Below are 22,465 nucleotides of genomic sequence, written 5' to 3' on the forward strand. Positions count from 1 at the left end.
GTTTACAAGCTGTGTGGTTTCCTGCCATCTGGCCCGTGCCCCCCTTTCTCTGCTCATATTCAGTTATCTGCCTACTCTAACATTCCCCCTCAAGGAGTCTGCACTCTTAAAAATCTTTTAAGGGGCAAAGGGTTGATGCTCTGTCTTCTGTAACTGCTTCAAGCTGAGCATGGTTGTTGCCCCTACCTGGGGGTCCAGATCTCCTTGTTGTCTGTCAGAGATAGGGGTCGTGGGGTTGTGTAGAGTGGCAGAGAAGGAGAGTGCGGAGTAGAAGGAAGCAACCTTGCCCAGCGGGTGTTGATGTCCCTCATCTTCAGGTGGGATGGGTTGACGTCTCTGGTGTAGCATCATCTGAAGCTGGAATTGTTGTGTTCTAGAGAATAGAGATTTAACTAGGTAGATAAAAATACAAGGACCAAAAAGAGAGAGGAGAAATAGAGTGGCTCTGGAACCTAGAAATGGCAGAAGCCAAGTATATCCTGGAAACCAACCCTTCAGGGTCTCGGTCCATTCTTGCTTCCCTTGATTATACCTGTGGAGCCAGGAAGCCTGTTCATGGATTTTTTTAACATTTACTTCTGCTTCTCCCGTGACATTAGTATATGTGCAGTGTGTTTTATTTATGACAGCAAAAATCCCTCCTTAGCTTGCTAGGAGATAGTCTAGGGCTTGGTGGTTGTCAAAGGCCTCCCCTGCCAGGGAATCTAGGGATTTTTGTAAGAGTGTGAGAATGTCTCCAGTTTTCTTTAGTGCGCTATCCAGGGAAGAGATTGCCTCATGGTAGGCAAATCCTCCCCAAGGGGCAGCTGCAGCTAGAGTTCCCATAATTCCTTCTAGCACCAGACCAAAGTTCCTTTATTTGTCTCACATGGGTTACAATGAAGACGGTTATTTGGGTTGGGGCCACAGTACCCAAGGTGCAGTTTCCATAAGAAGTGTGTTGTCTGGACGTGAGAGAGCAATGGCTTTGGTCATTGTGAGGTAGTTCTCAGAGGTCCCACATAGCCATAATGATCCAGGTGGTGCTGGTAAAGCAGTATGATTGGTTTGGTTATACAGCTGCAGAAAAGTTCCATGAGGTGGAATACAGTTGCGGTGGGGTCCCATCTATATTCTGGATTTGGTCTCTGGTTTAGAGTGTCAGGAGGGACGGCCTTCTTAAAGCTGAATCAGGTAAAATTAAATAAGTTGAGTATTTTTCCCAAGTTCATACAGCTAGCATGTGTTTAAGTCAGAACCTGAAACAAAGTTCCTGATTTTAAACAGCGTGATCTTGAACAAGACTTTGGAGATTTTATTGGCCCAAAAAGCATTTAGAATATAAATACTGTGTTAATTACAGGTCACAATTCTTGACAAAAAGTTGCCATAATTAAATTCACGAAACTTTCGGGTAGGGGAAAATTAATGATTAACAGGAAAATTTCACATCTTCCAAAATTATAGGTCAGCCTATTATATAGTCTTTTAGAGTTCTGTGGCAGTTTTATGCTCAAGAAATTTTGGAATTTAGTTACCCAAATTGATATCTAAGATGGAAAGTTGTGTATCAGTTATGATCACGTCACAGATCTGGTTGCGTATTTGTATCTAGTCTTTTATGAAACTTTCATCTATTTCTAATGACAGAAGATAGAACAATACCCACATTTTTAAGCAAATGCTCTAACTGACTTCTTATCATTTCCCCAAACCCTTGGGCCAGAAGAATAAGAGAGTGGGTCTCTGGTGGAGGGCATCTCTCACACTTCCATGCAGTAGTCAGTACACACAGGGGGGGAGGGGATGTAGCAGCTCATCCCAGCAGTCTGTGACTCCAATATGATGCTAAATCAGCACCTTCCATTCACCATTTCTGACCCAGCAGGGCTTGCATGGCTGAAAAATGGAAATCATTACAGAGAGCTGTAAAAAAAAAAAGGAGTCTCAAGATGTCCATTCTTTTATGAGGTGGAAAACAACTGGGATTACCAGCAGTCACTCGGGTGCTACCATCTGCTCATTTAGTTCACATATCCAGCTTAACCAAACAAACCACTCAACTCCGCCAATTCAAAATTTAGACCAACATTTACATCAACATAATAATGGATGAGGGAGGAAACTCCAAATGTTTCTACCAGTTTACTCAATGGGTAATGATCGATTCTAGCAAGTCACAGAATAGGAGGATTAAATCGGAGGAAGCCAGAAGAGGATTCTCCCAGGGTTTCTTCCTTCTCAGGCCTCCACCACTGTACTAACCTGAAAACCACCTAAAGGCAGGTAATGAGTCCTTATATCTATAGTCACCAAACTGCCTCAATCACTGTGTTACTCTCATTGCCTTTACTCTGAAATATGCCGAAGAACATATATTCATGTAAGTTACACATCAACAAAGAAAATCAACATGTAAATTTAAGAACACAAATGTACAAATACCACAAAAACACACTCTTTTCGAGCTCATAAAAGAGGGAGTAGAGACTGTGTCATCAACGTCATTGGAGCCAGCTGATAAGAGGTGAGCCACATCGTACATATGGATTCCTCCACGGGCCACCAATGTGTCTTTAGGCTTTTATCAGAATTCCAGCTTTCACAAGACTGTGTTCACATTTTGCATAGTCATTTAGTTCTTGCTATAAGAGTTATATTCAAAACAAATTGAATGCTATTGATTTTAAAGTGACTTTTTAGAGCTACACCTGCACCAAAAGGCAGAAAATACAGAGTAATCGTTTATTCAACAAATATTTACTGAGTGCATATTATCTAGGCACTGGAGACACAGAAATGTACAAGTTAGGTATAGACTTTCTTTTAATGAAGGATACGGTCTGTTTGTGTGTGGGGTGGAGGGGCTTAAGTTTACAAAATAACTCACTAAATAAATAAGCAATATGATTTAGGCTAATATGAAGAAGTGCTATGAGACGGTGTGCTAGGGAGTGCATAGGACCACTTTAGATGTGGAAAGAAAGCCTCTGTAAGAACTGATTGACCAGAGGAAATGTCCGTGGGAAGATCTAGAGGCAGACCTGAAGCAGATCATTCCAGGCAGAGAGAAAAGTCCTAGAAGATCCTGATGCAGGAAGGGAGTTGGTGTGATGTGTCAACAAAAGGCGGCCAGGTGGCTGGAGCAATGAGCTGTGGCGATCGGTTGAAATCAAGTCGGTGGGAAGGTCAACAATGACTGTGATGTGAGTGGAGATGAGAAATGATGATTTGAGTCTCCTGAGCACACACCCAGGAGCTGGTAGCTCGCTTGCAGCGCTTTGTATCCGTGGGCACCGGCTTGCTCTGAGGCAGGGCTGCATCACTCCGCTTCTGCTGAACTGCCTAGCTGCAGAGCGTGCTGTTCTCTGAAAACATCACCTTCATTTCGACTGCACTGCGAGTAGGCGGCAGTGCCATTATGTCAGCCTTTATGAAAAGAAATTATCACCAAAAGGTACAGAGTGCAGGATCTGGGAAATTCCTGCTTTAACTGCCCAGCAGGACTGAAACAAGGAGCCCGGGCCATTTCTGCTTCCTGGTAAGGCTCAGATATGCTCTAAAGCCCAGCGCTCTAACCCCTTCCATTCTGGTGAGGCCCCGAGAATGCAGGAGTCCTGAAGAATCCAGATTCTTCTCAGTGGCAGACCAAGACACTAGCAACACAAATCTCTGTTCAGAAATGAGGCATCACAGCGCTCATGTTCAAGGTGCAAATAATCTGCCTTTTTAGCTGCAGAAGCCAAAATGTTTCTTTGGTTAGCATTTGGGGAAAGAGATGGGAACGAAATTGTGAGTGCAAACATTGAAGTGTTACAGAAAACGTCTTCCAAAACGGGATTTTTTTTCTCCTGCCCAAGTTCGTAAGACAGTGAGAGAGGTAGAGGCAGACTTTTTCTGCATAAATGTTTCCCCTAACCAATGCCTCACGTGTATAGCACACAATACTCTTCAAACAGCATACATGGTAGAGTGACGCCACAAGGAAAAAATATATTCTTTATTTCTACAGATGTCTTTTACTCTCTGTCGCCTGATGTTTACATAAGAACTAAACAGTTTGAAGAGAATTATTTCTCATTTTGAAAAGAATATCACAGAACACATTTTGTGTGTTTGCCATCAGAAGTCTGATTTCCCCTTTTTAGTTTTTCTAATAAGGTAATCACACTGCTGGAATCAAATGATTGTGACTCAGGCTAGATCACACACACACAATACCCAAATTCAACAGAAGCAGGGAAGAGCTTTCAGATGTATCTCTTCCACTGCACAGATGCTGGGAGTCTACAATTCAAGAAGCTGAAGAGAGGATGACCCAAAGCAAAAGATATAAATATGCTCCATTACTGAAGGGACTTGGCTGAAAAACACAGAAGTTCTACCCCCACTGCAGTCAGCTCACATCCTTTTTATACTTTCCTCCTCCGAGACCTCCTCAGCCTAATGCGCGGTTATTGAACTCATCACAGTGGAGCTCTCCATTAGTTTCCAGGGTAATTGTTCTTTATCTAAAATAAAACTTTACAAATTATAAAAAGCATGCAGAGTTCACAGATATTATTCAGTATAACTCTTATGAGTTATAAAGTACTTTATAATTGCTTTTTTGTTAATTATGAGATTAACTTTTTCAAATAAAAGAACAAAGGCAAAATAGCCTGGATGACACTTGACAAATACCAAAAGTGTAAAGCTATTTAGAGGATTTTAACATTCAGGAGAAGGTAATTACCTAGAGATCTGTAATATTAAGGATCAAATATGATGGACATTTACCTTCTGACCAGCAAGAATCTTCAAGCTATTTACTTTTTATTCTGATTATAACATATTATAAATTTGGTTTCTTTAAATTGGAAATGCTGCAAAAGAGAAAGTCAAATCATAAATTTGATTTCCCTTTCTGCTACAGTAAATTCCCATTAATGTGCTACAATAAAGATAGCAAAATAAGTAATGTATTAGTGTACTATCTGGGGAAACAGAGGTAGACGCTGCATCTTTCTTTCATCTACCTGAACCCCTCAATAAAAACAGACAGAGAAACTAAACAGAAAAAGCCAGAAACCAAAGGACCATATCTATAGTGATACTAGGTTCAAGGGAAAAAAAGAAGCTATTAGTTTATTTTAATTTCGATCATCAAAGTGAACCAATAGATAATAACTGTAAAAGAACTAAGAGTATTTTAAGGGGACTGGACTACCATAAAAATAACCATTGTAAAAAGAAATACAGCCCTTCTTTTAAAAAAACAAAAACAATTCTAGAAAGCAAATAAAATAGAAAACTTAGGGAAAGAGGAAAGACTGATAAGATAATATGTATCCAAGAAGTGATTAAAAATATGTATATTTCTGAATTATATACTAATATTAAAAATGAAAGGATAAACCATAACATGTTTTAATGGTTATCTGTAGAGGAATTCAGAGATTAGATTAGAAAAGACCTTGGTAGCAGCTACGCGTCATTATTTATTGTTATTTTTTTTAAAAAATTTACCTATAAACATGTATGGATACATATAAAACAAAATTAAAAAGACATCCCTAAAATTTTAAAATAAAACAAATCAACCCAAATATTTCTCTAGTTTATAGCATAACCACACAGAAATCACCTTTTCCAAGAGCCTTTATAACAAAGTAATTTGATGTCATCTCTAGAGAGACATATCCTAAAGACAAAAGAGGTAGTAAAAATTACCTGTTTTAATTATCATATGATTGCTGGTAACACTGGCGTTTTATTCTGAGAAAATCATGTATGTAGTATGTGATAAAGTAAATGAGTATGTGATATTCAAATTTCCCAGAGTGGCTGTCAGGTTTCTTGTGGGAGAAAGGAGAAACAGATGTAAAATAGAAGGAACTAAGTAAAAATTCTATAGTGTCGTTTTAATTGTAGTTATCAATATTTATCCTTTAGTATTTTATCTTTAAAAATACAAACATTCAATTCCCTTCCTCTGTCCATCCACTGAAGAGGCCCAGAAATCGTTATGAACTAATAGCAATGAGCACCCCTGGTGTGTAGATTAGATTTTTTAAACATCATTTCCCACTGGAAGAAGCAAGGGTTCTTTGGAATAAGGGCTAATTTCATCACTGAGACATAAAATACACATGGGGAGGGGGGAAGGGTAAGCTGGAACGAAGTGAGAGAGTGGCATGGATATATATACACTACCAAATGTAAAATAGATAGTGGGAAGCAGCCGCATAACACAGGGAGACCAGCTCGGTGCTTTGTGACCACCTAGAGGGGTGAGATAGGGAGGGTGGGAGGGAGGGAGACACAGAGGGAGGAGATGTGGAGATATATGTATACGTATAGCTTATTCACTTTTTTATATAGCAGAAACTAATACACCATTGTAAAGCAATTATACTCCAATAAAGATGTTTTTTTTTTTTTTCAAAAAAAAGAAAGTATATTGAGAGATTGTGTTGAAACATTTTAGATGTTTAGTGTATGTTTTCTCTCATTATCACTTACAGTTAGAGCCATCAGCCTAGGGTAGAGAAACTCAAATTTGTCATGCATACTTAAGCATAGAAATTATAAGAAAACTGGAAAGATGAAAGTTCACATTACAGATTAAATATATTTACTGCATATGATTAAAATTGTTAAAGAATGACCATATCTAATTTCAAGTGTTGCCCATCATTCTGCAGTGCTAAAATTCCATCATTCATTCATTTATTGATTTATCCATGAACTGGTGAACATATATGTACTTTCCTATGTATCGAGAGAGTGATTTCAGTGTTAGAGTTTCAGTAATTAATAAGGCATACACTTTATTTTGAATACTGAACAAGAGAGTACTAACAAATAAGCAAATAATTTAAAACAATGTAAATTTATGATAGAGATATGCAGTTTATTAGAAAATAATAGAAAAACATAAATATAACCACTCAGCAAGTGAAGGGAAAACTATGAGGTGTTCCAGGTTTAGAAATATAATAAAGAAAAGGTCTGGGGTGGACACTACGTAGGATAGAGAGAGGGACAGGGATAATGATATGATAACACACAACTCTTTTGTCATCAAAATCGAAATATAGTATAAGTAATTTTATTCAATCTGCTGGGTCATTGTATCAGGGTTGAAAATTTAGATCATTTTCACTAGTCTGTAAATTCTCCATGAGGATAAGTACTGCCTTGGCTTTGCTCATCATGATATGCCCAGCATCTAACACATTTTCCAGCCCATAATATGTGATCAATGAAAAGTTTTTGAATAGAGGTACGGCTGGAGAGAGAGATGAATGAATAAATGTCTAGTTATTTTCAGAAAGACTGCAGTCAGCATTTACAGGCATTAAAATTTGTCCTTCTCTTGGATTATTCCTTACCATAAGGCCCTGGAAGTGACATTTGTTCAGAGAGTTTAAATATTGGGCTGGCTTTTGAAACATTCACAGACATTTTAAGAAATAACCAAGGGGTATCAGCTGCAAACAGCAGCTGAGGCTGAGGAGATGGGCTTCAGGAATCATCAGCAAGGCCTGCCTCTGCAGAGCCCTGACCTTGTTAGCAGACAAACTCTCCAGGGAAACTTTGATACATGCGTTCATTCATTCATTCAACAGACGTCTACCCAGTGCCTACAATGTGCTGGCACCATATAAACACTGGAGATGCAGAAACAGACTTTCACACACACGTGCACGCATATACCTGCCCCTACAGAACATATATTCAAGTCAGAGGAGACAGATAATTAGTGAAACGTATAGTATTTCATCTAGTGATACGTGCTATGGAGAAAAATAAAGGAGAGAAGAGGCAACTAGAGTAATGGTGAACTGTGGCCTCACTGTCTATGGAGGAAGACATAATCTGGGTGTCCAGTGCATCTTGAATACTGATATAACCGGGACATAAGGGCATGAGGTTAGACCTATTGCCTCCAGAAAGTTAGTGATGGGGCTATGAGGGTTTGATTTGGGTGGAGGGAGGTAAAGGTGGAGAAAGGGGGTTGCTTGGACTGTGCATTGCTCACTCGTGCTGGGGTGAGAGGTAGTCTCATCTGGAGCACTGCCAGTTCCTGGGCCACCTCCTGACTCCTTCCAGGCCGATGTGGAGGGCTGGGCCAGCTGGTTATCTCCAGACACGTCCAATGAAGACGTTATATTTACCATAAAACTTAGAGATGTCAGAGAGTCTAAGGAATCATGTACCTCAAGTTAATTAACTATTAGGGCTTTGGGATAATAAAAATAAAATCAGGGCTGTAAGCTTTCAATCAATATAACTAATGCATTGGTCCTTAGATTGGTCTACTTAATAATTATAGGGCTCAGTATTCTCATCACATCTCCATCCTCAAATTTGTTATATGACTTATCTATATATCCAAAGAAATACTGTTAGAAAGAACTGTGTTGAGATGCACTAACATGGACCAGTCTCTTTCAGACCAATGAATTAATTTTATTGATTGAAAGCTTAATGCCACAATTTTATTTTTATTACTCCAAAGCCCTAATAGTTAACTTGACATTCATGATTCCTTCTGATTCTCTAACAGAAGGATAATTATAACATCTTTATTGGAAGAAGACACAGACCTGTGATTCGCGCCTATGGTCAATGCAGGACCGAATGACTTGGCAGGTTTCCCAATGGTGCCAGGATTCCAGGAGACATCAGCTTTTCTATGGATACTGTGGAAACTCATTAAGCAACAAATCAGAGTGCGTGTCCAATCCTCCATGACCCTTTGCCACGTAGACAATAAAAATGGGGTTTATAAACAAAACTTGGACAAAATAGAGTAATAATCATCTGCTTCAAAAATAACAAATGCTAAGAAACTTCTTTTGTGTAAGGCAGAGTAGGGCCCAAATAACTACTTTCCAGATTGGAAGACAAAATTGCACTGTATGGCAAAGTTGGTAGCATCGCAAAACCATTTCAGACCTGCCCCCTTAATGTAGTACATGATAGACAGGTGCGAAATGAGAAATACAGGCAACTCAGGTAACAGCTGACAAATGAAGACGGGCCCAGCTGGGCTTGAGATTTTTAGAGTTGGTTTGGGAAGAGCTTAAATCTTTGGAAACTGGATAGATGGAGAGAAATGGAGAGGGAATTCCAAATAGGGTGAACATTGTGAGAAGAAACAGGGAGGTGGAAAAGTAAACTGCTTTTCCCAAATTTATTCGTTAAGGGATGGGCGGATTTCAGCAAGACGGCAGTGGGATGGGTGCATAGCATTAGATTCGTGTACAGACAACTACAGAACTCCATGACCTTAAAAAACATGGTAGGGAAACATTCCATCCCCAAAATAGGTTTGCTTCTTTCTTTCTTTTATTTTTTTCTTTTTGCAACATAACCAAATCAAACTTTAGAGCAACTAAGAGAAAGAACGTTCTCTGCTGTGTTTTGAAAACCCAATTCCCTTTGCGTTCCTTATATCTTTAAATAAAACCAGAGGGAACTGCCATTCTCTCGGATATTGCTAACAAGCCAGTTTAGAAGCTTTCTAAAAAATCTAGAAACAATAAATGCTGGAGAGGGTGTGGAGAAAAGGGAACACTTTTGCACTGCTGGTGGGAATGTGAATTGGTACAGCCACTATGGAGAACAGTATGGAGGTTCCTTAAAAAACTACAAATAGATCTACCACACGACCCAGCAATCCCACTACTGGGCATATACCCCGAGAAAACCATAATTCAAAAAGAGTCATGTACCAAAATGTTCATTGCAGCTCTATTTACAATAGCCCGGAGATGGAAACAACCTAAGTGCCCATCATCGCATGAATGGATAAAGAAGATGTGGCACATATATAAATGGAATATTACTCAGCCATAAAAAGAAACGAAATTGAGCTATTTGTAATGAGGTGGATAGACCTAGAGTCTGTCATACAGAGTGAAGTAAGTCAGAAAAAGAAAGACAAATACCGTATGCTAACACATATATATGGAATTTAAGAAAAAAAAATGTCTTGAAGAACCTAGGGGTAAGACAGGAATAAAGACACAGACCTACTAGAGAATGGACTTGAGGATATGGGGAGGGGGAAGGGTAATAAGCTGTGACAAAGCGAGAGAGAGGCATGGACATATGTACACTACCAAACATAAGGTAGATAGCTAGTGGGAAGCAGCCGCATAGCACAGGGAGATCAGCTCGTCTGGAGGGGTGGGATAGGGAGGTGGGAGGGAGGGAGATGCAGGAGGGAAGAGATGTGGCAGCATGTGTGTATGTGTAATTGATTCACTTTGTTGTAGAGCAGGAGCTCACACACCATTGTAAAGCAATTGTACTCCAATAAAGATGTGAAAAAATAAATAAAAGCAAACAAAATGAAAAAAAAAAAAGAAGCTTTCTAGACAGAATGTTTTCTTTGGGGAGCTTCAGAGCTGCCGCGCTTATGAAGTGTTCAAAACCACTTCCTCCCCCCAGCATTGTGCTTCTGAACGAGGGGCTCAGTATGACTCTCATGCTGGACTTGTTTTCCCCCTCCCAAGAGAGAAAGGAAGGTCTTACAGAACATTTAAACACGTAGAACTCAGTCATTCCTCCAGGAAAATGAGAAACTGCAAACAGTACTCTGACGTACGAAGAAATGTTTTGAAGACTGTAAATGTCTCTGAGGGGGAAGTTGATGAACGGGAACTCGGGTATTATTCACAGTTCTCCTTTGTTCAGGTTTTATGTAACAACTAAAAGCACCCACGAAATTGTAGACACATCTTGTGCAAGGTTTATTTTCAGTGGACATAATGAAAGCCATACTTGGGACTATTGGGAAATCAGAAAACTTCCACTTGTTTTGGTAATTAAAAGACGTGTATCAGAAATTGCAAGAATTGTGCCTGAGTGGGTGAGAGTTTACTGAGCAGGCAGTGGTTAGGCTAGTTCATAAAAGACAACAAAGCAACAACAATACTAATACGAGCACTTACTATGTACTAAGAGTTTGTATACACTATCCCACTTCAAGGTCATACCACCTACTCTTTGAAGGAAGGATTATTATAGGGAAGGTGAGGCTTAAAGAGGCTTAACCAACTTGCCCAAGGATATCAGGGCTAAACAGTGGCAGAGGCAGAATTCAAACCTAAGTGTCTTACTCCAGACTTGGCATGCTTCCGCACTAAGCCCCACCACCTCCCTGCCCACTGATAGTTCTGAAATGAGCAGGAAAGTTCCTAATTCCCTTAATTTCTTGTCTTTTTTGCTTTCTGCATTCTCTTGTCAAGTGACGTTGATGTCTACATGCTTGAGATAACTGAATGGAGTCTAGAAATTGGTCACCATAAAAGGTCATGGAAGCAACCCCTGGAGGTAATGCAAGGAGTTCTTTCTGGAGATGTCAACATGTGGGGCTGGATAGCTTCTTCCTCAGGACCTGCCCAACACATGAGAGGGTACCCTCTGATGGCTTCCATGTGGCATCCAGTAGAGACCTTTAAAATATCAGGAAGATGTTTCTGAGGCTGCTCCAGGGTTAAATAACTTGGAAGCAGGGACCATAGGCAAGGCTCTCATAGAATTGATGGGCCTGAGCAGAGACTCAGAAACTTTCACTAATGCTTAGTAGAACAGCATTCATCCTGAACAAACAATTTTATCTCTCCCGCTGCCCAAATAGACCTTCAATAATAAAAAGGACACAGCGCTGTTCCCTGTTCTTGATACAGGAATCTTTAGAGATAATCTTCATGTAATCAGAAGAACTGAAAATACAACAGTGAAAAAATTTTAAGGGACTCTTAGACGTACTTTTAATTATTTTTTTTACCATATTAATAATGTTAATGTTCAGATATAAAACTAAATAGAGAGACCGAGGCGGAAGATGGCGGAAGAGTAAGACGCGGAGATCACCTTCCTCCCCACAGATACACCAGAAATACATCTACACGTGGAACAACTCCTACAGAACACCTACTGAAGGCTGGCAGAAGACCTCAGACCTCCCAAAAGGCAAGAAACTCCCCACGTACCTGGGTAGGGCAAAAGAAAAAACAGAGACAAAAGAATAGGGACGGCACCTGCACCAGTGGGAGGGAGCTGTGAAGGAGGAAAAGTTTCCACACTCTAGGAAGCCCCTTCGAGGGCGGAGACTGCGGGAGGCGGAGGGGGGAGCTTCGAAGCTGCGGAGTGCACAGCAACGGGTGCGGAGGGCAAAGCGGGGAGATTCCCGCACAGAGGATCGGTGCCGACCGGCACTCACCAGCCCGAGAGGCTTGTCTGCTCACCCGCCGGGGCGGGCGGGGCTGAGAGCTGAGGCCGGAGCGCAGGGAGAGGACTGGGGTTGGCGGCTTGAACATAGCCTGAAGGGGTTAGTGCACCACAGCTAGCCGGGAGGGAGTCCGGGGAAAAGCCTGCACCTGCAGAAGAGGCAGGAGACTTTTTCTTCCCTCTTTGTTTCCTGGGGCGTGAGGAGAGGGGTTTAAGAACGCTGCTTAAAGGAACTCCAGAGACGGGCGCGAGCCGCGGCTAAAAGCGCGAACCCCAGAGACGGGCGCGAGCCGCGGCTGAAAGCGCGGACCCCAGAGACGGGCGCGAGCCGCGGCTGAAAGCGCGGAATCCAGAGACGGGCGCGAGCCGCGGCTGAAAGCGCGGAATCCAGAGACGGGCGCGAGCCGCGGCTAAAAGCGCGGACCCCAGAGGCGGGCGGGAGACGTTAAGGCTGCTGCTGCCGCCACCGAGGGGCCTGTGTGCGAGCACAGGTCACTCTCCACACCCCTCTTCCGCGGAGGCTGTGCAGCCCGCCACTGCCGGGTTCCCGGGATCCAGGGACAACTTCCCCGGGAGAGCGCACAGCGCGCCTCAGGCTGGTGCAAAGTCACGCCGGCCTTTGCCACCGCAGGCCCGCCCCGCACTCTGTGCCCCTCCGTCCCCGCCGGCCTGAGTGCGCCAGAGCCCCCAATCAGCGGCTCTTTTAACCCCATCCTGTCTGAGCAAAAAACAGACGCCCTCCAGCGATCTACACGCAGTGGCAGGGCCAAATCCAAAGCTTAGCCCTGGGAGCTGTGAGAACAAAGAAGAGAAAGGGAAATCCCTCCCAGCAGCCTCAGAAGCAGCGGATTAAAGCTCCACAATCAACTTGATGTACCCTGCATCTGTGGAATACCTGAATAGACAACCAATCATCCCAAATTAAGGAAGTGGACTTTAGGAGCAAGATCTATGATTTTTTCCCCTTTCCTCTTTTTGCGAACGTGTATGTGTATGCTTCTGTGTGAGATCTTGTCTGTATAGTCTTGCTTCCACCATTTGTCCTAGGGTTCTATCCGTCCATGTTTTTTTTTAATTTTTTTCTTAATAATTAATTTTAATAACCTTATTATACTTTACCTTCGTTCTTTCTTTCTTTCTTTCCATCCTTCCTTCCCTCCTTTAGACAACGAATCATCCCAAATTGAGGAGGTGGTCTCTGACAGCAAGATTTAGGATTTTTCCCCATTTACCTCTTTTAGTGAGGGTGTATGTGTATGCTTCTGTGTAAGATTTTGTCTGTATAGCTTTGCTGCCAACATTTGTCCTAGGTTCTTTCCGTCCCTTTTTTTTTTTTTTTCTAAATAAGAAGTTTTTAATTCAATAACTTTATTATACTGTATTTTATTTTTACTGTATCTTCTTTCTTTCTGTCTTTTTTCCTTCTTTCCCTCCTTCCTTCCCTCCTCCCTCCCTCCCTCCCTTCTTTCCTTCTTGCCTTCTTTCCTTCTTTGCTTCTTTCTTTCTTTCTTCCTTCCTTCCTACCCTCCTTTCCTTCTTTCTTTCCTCATACTTCTACTAATTCCCTCTACTTTTTCTCCCTTTTATCCTGAGCCTGTGGATGAAAAGCTTTTGGTGCTCCAGCCAGGAGGCAGGGCTCTGCCTCTGAGGTAGGAGAGCCAACTTCAGGACACTGATCAACAAGAGACCTCCCAGCTCCACATAATATCAAACAGCGAAAATCTCCCAGAGACCTCCATCTTAACACCAGCACCCAGCTTCACTCAACGACCAGCAAGCCACAGTGCTGGAAAACCTATGCCAAACAACTAGCAAAACAGGAACACAACCCCACCCATTAGCAGAGAGGCTGCCTAAAATCATAATAAGGCCACAGACACCCCCAAACACACCACCAGACGTGAACCTGACCACTAGAGAGACAAGATCCAGCCTCATCCACCACAACACAGGCACTAGCCCCCTCCACCAGGAAGCCTACACAACCCACTGAACCAACCTTAGCCACTAGAGACAGACATCAAAAACAGGAGGAACCACGAACCTGCAGCCTGCAAAAAGGAGACCCCAAACACAGTAAGATAAGCAAAATGAGAAGACAGAAAAACACACAGCAGATAAAGGAGCAAGATAAAAATGCACCAGACCTAACAAATGAAGAGGAAATAGGCAGTCTACCTGAAAGAGAATTCAGAATAATGATAGTAAGGTTGATCCGAAATCTTGGAGATAGAATGGACAATAGATTGGACAAAATGCAAGAATCAGTTAACAAGGACCTAGAAGAACTAAAGATGAAACAAGCAACGATGAACAACACAATAAATGAAATTAAAAGTACTCTAGATGGGATCAATAGCAGAATAACTGAGGCAGAAGAACGGATAAGTGACCTGGAAGATAAAATAGTGGAAATAACTACTGCAGAGCAGAATAAAGAAAAAAGAATGAAAAGAACTGAGGACAGTCTCAGAGACCTCTGGGACAACATTAAACGCACCAACATTCGAATTATAGGGGTTCCAGAAGAAGAAGAGAAAAAGAAAGGGACTGAGAAAATATTTGAAGAGATTATAGTTGAAAACTTCCCTAATATGGGAAAGGAAATAGTTAATCAAGTCCAGGAAGCACAGAGAGTCCCATACAAGATAAATACAAGGAGAAATACGCCAAGACACATATTAATCAAACTGTCAAAAATTAAATACAAAGAAAGCATATTAAAAGCAGCAAGGGAAAAACAACAAATAACACATAAGGGAATCCCCATAAGGTTAACAGCTGATCTCTCAGCAGAAACCCTACAAGCCAGAAGGGAGTGGCAGGACATACTGAAAGTGATGAAGGAGAAAAACATGCAGCCAAGACTACTCTACCCAGCAAGGATCTCATTCAGATTTGATGGAGAAATTAAAACCTTTACAGACAAGCAAAAGCTGAGAGAGTTCAGCACCACCAAACCAGCTTTACAACAAATGCTAAAGGATCTTCTCTAGGCAAGAAACACAAGAGAAGGAAAAGACCTATAATAACGAACCCAAAACAATTTAGAAAATGGGAATAGGAACATACATATCGATAATTACCTTAAATGTAAATGGACTAAATGCTCCCACCAAAAGACACAGATTAGCTGAATGGATACAAAAACAAGACCCTTATATATGCTGTCTACAAGAGACCCACTTCAGACCTAGAGACACATACAGACTGAAAGTAAGGGGATGGAAAAAGATATTCCATGCAAATGGAAGCCAAAAGAAAGCTGGAGTAGCAATTCTCATATCAGACAAAATAGACTTTAAAATAAGGACTATTAAAAGAGACAAAGAAGGACACTACATAATGATCAAGGGATCAATCCAAGAAGAAGATATAACAATTGTAAATATTTATGCACCCAACATAGGAGCACCTCAGTACATAAGGCAAATACTAACAGCCATAAAAGGGGAAATCGACAGTAACACATTCATAGTAGGGGACTTAAACACCCCACTTTCACCCATGGACAGATCATCCAAAATGAAAATAAATAAGGAAACACAAGCTTTAAATGATACATTAAACAAGATGGACTTAATTGATATTTATAGGACACTCCATCCAAAAACAACAGAATACACATTTTTCTCAAGTGCTCATGGAACATTCTCCAGGATAGATCATATCTTAGGTCACAAATCAAGCCTTGGTAAATTTAAGAAAATTGAAATTGTATCAAGTATCTTTTCTGACCACAACGCCATGAGACTAGATATCAATTACAGGAAAAGATCTGTAAAAAATACAAACACATGGAGGCTAAACAATACACTACTTAATAATGAAGAGATCACTGAAGAAATCAAAGAGGAAATCAAAAAATACCTAGAAACAAATGACAATGGAGACACAACGACCCAAAACCTGTGGGATGCAGCAAAAGCAGTTCTAAGGGGGAAGTTTATAGCAATACAAGCCCACCTTAAGAAGCAGGAAACATCTCGAATAAACAACCTAACCTTGCACCTCAAGCAATTAGAGAAAGAAGAACAAAAAAACCCCAAAGCTAGCAGAAGGAAAGAAATCATAAAAATCAGATCAGAAATAAATGAAAAAGAAATGAAGGAAACAATAGCAAAGATCAATAAAACTAAAAGCTGGTTCTTTGAGAAGATAAACAAAATAGATAAACCACTAGCCAGACTCATCAAGAAAAAAAGGGAGAAGACTCAAATCAATAGAATTAGAAATGAAAAAGGAGAGGTAACAACTGACACTGCAGAGATAAAAGAGATCATGAGAGATTACTACAAGCAACTCTATGCCAATAAAATGGACAATCTGGAAGAAATGGACAAATTCTTAGAAATGCACAACCTGCCAAGACTGAATCAGGAAGAAATAGAAAATATGAACAGACCAATCACAAGCACTGAAATTGAAACTGTGATTAAAAATCTTCCAACAAAAAAAAGCCCAGGACCAGATGGCTTCACAGGCGAATTCTATCAAACATTTAGAGAAGAGCTAACACCTATCCTTCTCAAACTCTTCCAAAATATAGCAGAGGGAGGACCACTCCCTAACTCCTTCTACGAGGCCACCATCACCTTGATACCAAAACCAGACAAGGATGTCACAAAGAAAGAAAACTACAGGCCAATATCACTGATGAACATAGATGCAAAAATCCTCAACAAAATACTAGCAAACAGAATCCAACAGCACATTAAAAGGATCATACACCATGATCAAGTGGGGTTTATTCCAGGAATGCAAGGATTCTTCAATATACGCAAATCTATCAATGTGATACACCATATTAACAAATTGAAGGAGAAAAACCATATGATCATCTCAATAGATGCAGAGAAAGCTTTTGACAAAATTCAACACCCATTTATGATAAAAACCCTGCAGAAAGTAGGCATAGAGGGAACTTTCCTCAACATAATAAAGGCCATATATGACAAGCCCACAGCCAACATCGTCCTCAATGGTGAAAAACTGAAAGCATTTCCACTAAGATCAGGAACAAGACAAGGTTGCCCACTCTCACCACTATTATTCAACATTGTTTTGGAAGTTTTAGCCACAGCAATCAGAGAAGAAAAGGAAATAAAAGGAATCCAAATTGGAAAAGAAGAAGTAAAGCTGTCACTGTTTGCAGATGACATGATCCTATACATAGAGAACCCTAAAGATGCTACCAGAAAACTACTAGAGCTAATCAATGAATTTGGTAAAGTGGCAGGATACAAAATTAATGCACAGAAATCTCTGGCATTCCTATATACTAATGATGAAAAATCTGAAAGTGAAATCAAGAAAACACTCCCATTTACCATTGCAACAAAAAGAATAAAATATCTAGGAATAAACCTACCTAAGGAGACAAAAGACCTGTATGCAGAAAATTATAAGACACTGATGAAAGAAATTAAAGATGATATAAATAGATGGAGAGTTATACCATGTTCTTGGATTGGAAGAATCAACATTGTGAAAATGACTCTACTACCCAAAGCAATCTACAGATTCAATGCAATCCCTATCAAACTACCACTGGCATTTTTCACAGAACTAGAACAAAAACTTTCACAATTTGTATGGAAACACAAAAGACCCCGAATAGCCAAAGCAATCTTGAGAACGAAAGAAGGAACTGGAGGAATCAGGCTCCCTGACTTCAGACTATACTACAAAGCTACAGTCATCAAGACGGTATGGTACTGGCACAAAAACAGAAAGGTAGATCAATGGAACAAGATAGAAAGCCCAGAGATAAACCCATGCACATATGGACACCTTATCTTTGATAAAGGTGGCAGTAATGTACAATGGAGAAAGGACAGCCTCTTCAATAAGTGGTGCTGGGAAAACTGGACAGGTACATGTAAAAGTATGAGATTAGATCACTCCCTAACACCATACACAAAAATAAGCTCAAAATGGATTAAAGACCTAAATGTAAGGCCAGAAACTATCAAACTCTTAGAGGAAAACATAGGCAGAACACTCTATGACATAAATCAAAGCAAGATCCTTTCTGACCCACCTCCTAGAGTAATGGAAATAAAAACAAAAATAAACAAATGGGACCTAATGAAACTTCAAAGCTTTTGCACAGCAAAGGAAACCGTAAACAAGACCAAAAGACAACCCTCAGAATGGGAGAAAATATTTGCAAATGAAGCAACCGACAAAGGATTAATCTCCAAAATTTACAAGCAGCTCATGCAGCTCAATAACAAGAAAACAAACAACCCAATCCAAAAATGGGCAGAAGACCTAAATAGACATTTCTCCAAAGAAGATATACAGACTGCCAACAAACACATGAAAGAATGCTCAACATCATTAATCATTAGAGAAATGCAAATCAAAACTACAATGAGATATCATCTCACACCAGTCAGAATGGCCATCATCAAAAAATCTAGAAACAATAAATGCTGGAGAGGGTGTGGAGAAAAGGGAACACTCTTGCACTGCTGGTGGGAATGTGAATTGGTTCAGCCACTATGGAGAACAGTATGGAGGTTCCTTAAAAAACTACAAATAGAACTACCATATGACCCAGCAATCCCACTACTGGGCATATACCCTGAGAAAACCAAAATTCAAAAAGAGTCATGTACCAAAATGTTCATTGCAGCTCTATTTACAATAGCCCGGAGATGGAAACAACCTAAGTGCCTGTCATCGGATGAATGGATAAAGAAGATGTGGCACATATATACAATGGAATATTACTCAGCCATAAAAAGAAACGAAATTGAGCTATTTGTAATGAGGTGGATAGACCTAGAGTCTGTCATACAGAGTGAAGTAAGTCAGAAAGAAAAAGACAAATACCGTATGCTAACACATATATATGGAATTTAAGAAAAAAATGTCATGAAGAACCTAGGGGTAAAGCAGGAATAAAGACGCAGACCTCTTAGAGAACGGACTTGAGGTTATGGGGAGGGGGAAGGGTGAGCTGTGACAGGGCGAGAGAGAGTCATGGGCATATACACACTAACAAACGCAGTAAGGTAGATAGCTAGTGGGAAGCAGCCGCATGGCACAGGGATATTGGCTCAGTGCTTTGTGACAGCCTGGAGGGGTGGGATGGGGAGGGTGGGAGGGAGGGAGACGCAACAGGGAAGACATATGGGAACATAGGTTTATGTATGACTGATTCACTTTGTTATAAAGCAGAAACTAACACACCATTGTAAAGCAATTATACCCCAATAAAGATGTTAAAAAAAAAAAAAAAAAAAAAAAAAAAAAAAAAAACTAAATAGAGAAAAAATGGAGTGGTAGGAAAAGGTTGTTGATTCTTCAAGTCTATATTTATTGAGCACCTACTGGACGACGGCTGTTATAATCTGTATCATAGAAGATAGGAAAGCAGTATATCCATAGACTATTTTGACTTAAAAGAATTGAAGATGCATGTATAACATGATATTTTTCAAGGGAAATAGTTACATATTGTCCATACTCTCCACTTTGGCGATTTGGAAACTGCACAGAATCTGACATCCAAATAGCATAAGGACCATATTGCAATTTCTACTACTTCTTCATAAACTTTTAGTTTCCTTCCTTTAGTGGGTTAATACCAGGCTAACTACACTGAAAGCAATGACTCACCTTGCCTTAGGTTACGCACTAGTGTTTATAAATCTCTGAAGGAGTTATATGTTTTAGATAATGGATTTCTGTTCCTTCTGCCTTGCTTTGTATGATCACTTCTGCTATCTCAGCATGATGAATCTTTCCATCTTGTTAGATTTATCAGACAGTGAAGAAACTTGACAGTCTGATGACTCTTTTCGTTCTCCTTTCTCAAGGTTCTCCCTTGAAATGTAATGAATCTGTAATTAAAGCAGCTGCATTTCATAAATAATCCTTTAAGGCTAAAACACAACCATTGTGAGTTGAGTAGTTATTATTGTCCAGAGAGACACTCTCCGTAGCACTAAATATTTTAAATTAATATTAATAAATGTGTCAGAGCAATCACAAACTCAGTCCCAAGACTGGTCAAATATGCAGACTGAATAGGCAACTGCTTGCCCTGCAGTGACAGAGGGGCCGGCAAGTACCTGGTGGTCCATCAAGACACCCATATTTGCTCTCCCTTATGTGAAAATCAAACAGGGAAAATTCTTTTTCTTTTTTCTTTTGTCTTGGGTTTATATGTTCATCCCTACCGAAAGTGTAAACATTGATGATGTGTATACATTTAATATAAGTTGGAAATGCTTTCTTCAAAGCATATTTTAGATTCGGGAACTATAAAGTGAAAATGAAAGGATGGACGATAAGGGAAATGGACACCTAATGTAAGTGGAAAGAGAATTCTTCAAGGGGCTCAACTGCATTGGAGGCCAGTGCAAGCTTTGGCTAATTCAGAGACATGCTCGGAGCTAACTGCAGTAAAACGAAAAGTAAAATAAATTCTGAATAATAATATCCTATCACAGGACTAGACTATTCATCCGCATACTCTAGTGAACGACTTATGCCCCAATGCCCCATGACTTAATAGTTTCCCAAAATTTTACTCATTTATTCAAGAAACATTTAAGTGTCTAAAATGTATCTTCCAATAGTCTAAGTGCTAGGGTAGCAGCTGTGAACAAGATGGACAAAATTCACTCAGGAGATTTACATCCAGCTTTAAAATACCTCCTTTAAATCGAATCTCATTACACCATTTCTTATCATCTAGATCTATCATAGATCTATCCAAAAGCCACAGGGCAGTTTTGCTTACAGATTACAAGTGATCCCTTTCTATGGGCTATCTTCACAAGTAGTGAAATAAATAAAATATTTTATCATTTACAAATATACCTTTGCTCTGAATGAATAAGTGAACTCATTTCTCTGTCCCAGGGCATCGACTTCTCTTGTTAAGAAAGAACAGTCCAATCTCTCTGCACAATTCTACCTCCCATAATAAACATTTAATGCCTTTAAGCAAAGAATGTTATTCTCATTCTGGACTCTAGAAATTAAACAGAAACATTAATGTTATTCCTCTCATTTTCTCTCTGATGTCCTGTGTTGTATCCAAAGCACATTAGTTTGTTGAAAGGGTCAGAACTGAGACACAGGTGTCAGTGTGAATGACTGGGAGGTAAAGAAGAACCTGCAGAATAGCTCTTCATATCAGTTTGAGGTAGGAACCTTGGTTCCATCCACAGTTGTGAAAATGGAATGCTAGGCAGGCAGGCGTTCCTATTCAGGGTAGTTTATTAACAAGAAATAGAGGCTAAGGTCAAGGTCTGTATTTCTACCTGCTAGGCGTATGCCCTAGTGCAATTTGCTTAATATCTCTAAGCCTTAGTTTCCTCACCTGTAAAATGGACACAGTATGTATACTCACTTGTTATGGATTTCAGAGGAAGTATTGTTCTATCCTTATGTTACCAATTTTGCTTGGTCCCTGTAGCCCTAAGAGAAGGCAGTCTTGAATACTTCTACCTCTTCTCTAACACTTTTTCCTTTGCTAATCAATGTACAAAGAAGAATAACATGTCAGTTGAACATGGGGGAAACCTGATATATACTGTCATATCAACCCTGAGAAGTGTCATTGCATTAAAAGAATAAAAGGAAGTGGTCCGGGCCTCACCTCCCTTCTGCTATCCTAATCACTAAGGAAGGCTTTTATCTTGTTGGCCCAGATAGCAAAACAGACCTTCTAAAGACCTAGCTGGAGGCTTACCTTGTTCTGTACCTTCCTTCCTTTCTCTCTGAAACTATCCATCCTTTAGGAGACTGTATATTTGATGAAGCCATGTGGATTCCTCATGTATAAAGGTCATCTCTGTATGCTCACTTTCTGGACAAATGCCTGAAGATCTAGCTTTGGGGAAAGAGGGAAGCCTCCTTTTTAATGAAACCATAGCCACAGTCTCAAAGCAACTTTACGCAAAATAGAACCGATGCTGTACTTTGCTTTCATCTGGCACTATGTATCAACGTCTCACCTTGTTAAAGAACAGAGGACAAAAGATTCGTAAATTTCCAAGGAAGAGTGTATAAAGTGTATGTATATGAGTTCAAATTCAAGAATCTAGTCCCTACAAGAACTGGTGAGAGTAGGTGGACCATCAAATTGCAAAGGCAGAAAGCCAGGAGGAGAAAGTCTTGTTACTTAAATGGAGCTGCAAGCTGTGGTCTTGGCACCAGAAACAATGCAAGATCCTAGTTCTTGGGACTTGGGATGGAAAGGAAGAGCAGAATTAGCTGTAAGATTGAG

General features: G+C 40.2%; 1 long non-coding RNA gene across 1 annotated transcript in view; it reads right to left on the minus strand.

Annotated features, from left to right (window-relative positions):
• Positions 1-324: 324 nt before the first annotated feature.
• The window catches only part of LOC138842317 (uncharacterized), a 162,869-nt gene continuing 140,728 nt past the window's right edge, over positions 325-22,465 (minus strand). Inside the window, exon 3 of the long non-coding RNA XR_011376705.1 lies at positions 325-373. This is a non-coding gene — a long non-coding RNA (uncharacterized lncRNA). The remainder of the gene's footprint in view (positions 374-22,465) is intronic.

Source organism: Globicephala melas, chromosome 14 (assembly GCF_963455315.2).
Source record: "Globicephala melas chromosome 14, mGloMel1.2, whole genome shotgun sequence".
NCBI classification, from domain to species: Eukaryota; Metazoa; Chordata; class Mammalia; order Artiodactyla; family Delphinidae; genus Globicephala; species Globicephala melas.